This window comes from Grammomys surdaster, unplaced genomic scaffold (assembly GCF_004785775.1).
Source record: "Grammomys surdaster isolate TR1022 unplaced genomic scaffold, NIH_TR_1.0 123888, whole genome shotgun sequence".
NCBI lineage: Eukaryota > Metazoa > Chordata > Mammalia > Rodentia > Muridae > Grammomys > Grammomys surdaster.
This window is the reverse complement of record NW_021619025.1, coordinates 125,392-126,428: the sequence shown is the minus strand read 5'-3', so window position 1 is coordinate 126,428 and position 1,037 is coordinate 125,392. Positions and strand designations below refer to the sequence as shown.

General features: G+C 40.8%; 1 pseudogene; it reads right to left on the bottom strand.

Moving 5' to 3' along the window:
- Positions 1 to 242: 242 nt before the first annotated feature.
- LOC114636407 lies at positions 243 to 701 on the bottom strand (annotated as a pseudogene).
- Between the last annotated feature and the right edge of the window lie 336 nt (positions 702 to 1,037).

The following is a 1,037-nucleotide window of genomic DNA, read 5'->3' as shown; positions in this document are numbered from 1 at the left end:
GTTGTACCTTCATTTTCATTTAATTCTAGAAAGATTTTAGTTTCTTTCCTTATCTATTCCCTGACCCCAAGATAATTGAGGAGAGAATTGTTCAGTTCCATGAGAGTGTTTAGGATTTCTGATGTTTTTGTCATTGTTGAAGTCCACTTTTAATCCATGTTGGACTGATAAAATAGAAGGCATTCTTTCTTTCTTTCTTTTAAAGTATGTAAACTATTTATTAACAGCAAAGGCCCAGAGACTCATTTCTTCTTGGATATACCCACAGTACGGCCCCTCTGGCCAGTGGTCTTGGTGTGCTGACCACAGACACGAAGGCCCCCAAAGTGACACAGTCCTCTATGGGCTCAAATTTTCTTCAGCTGCTCCAGGTTCTCATGCAGCTTGCTGTCTAGACTGTCGGCAAGAACCTGGCTGTACTTCACATCCTTCACATCCTTCTGTCTGTTCAAGAACCAGTCTAGAATCTTGTACTGTTGTAGGTTTTGCATGATGGTGATCACACTCTCCACCTCATCCTCCGTTAGTTTTCCAGCCCTTTTTGTGAGGTCAATGTCTGGTTTCCTCAACACCACTTGAGCAAATCTCTGCCCCAGGCACTTAATGGCAGTGATGGTGAAGGCTATTTTCTGCCGCCCATCAATGTTGGTGTTGAGTCCTTACAAAATGTGCTGGAACTTCTCAGGGATCACTAGAGACATGGTGATGGCACAGACGGCGGTGTGTAGGTCTCCTGTTGAATAAAGAAGGCATTATATCAATCTTCTTGTATATGCAAAGGCTTGCTTTGTGACTGAGTATATAACTTTTAGATGGTTCTCTGAAGTGCTGAAAAGAGTTGTATTCTTGTGTTTGGGTGCGTGTAGATATCTGTTAGGTCCATTTGATTCATAATATTGGTTTAGTTTTATTATTATCTGCTAAGTTTCTGTCCTCGATGACCTGTCAATTGGTGAGTGTGTAGTAATAAAGTTGGTCACTATTAATGTGTGGTATTCCATGTACGATTTAAACCTTATCAATGTTTCTTTTACAAG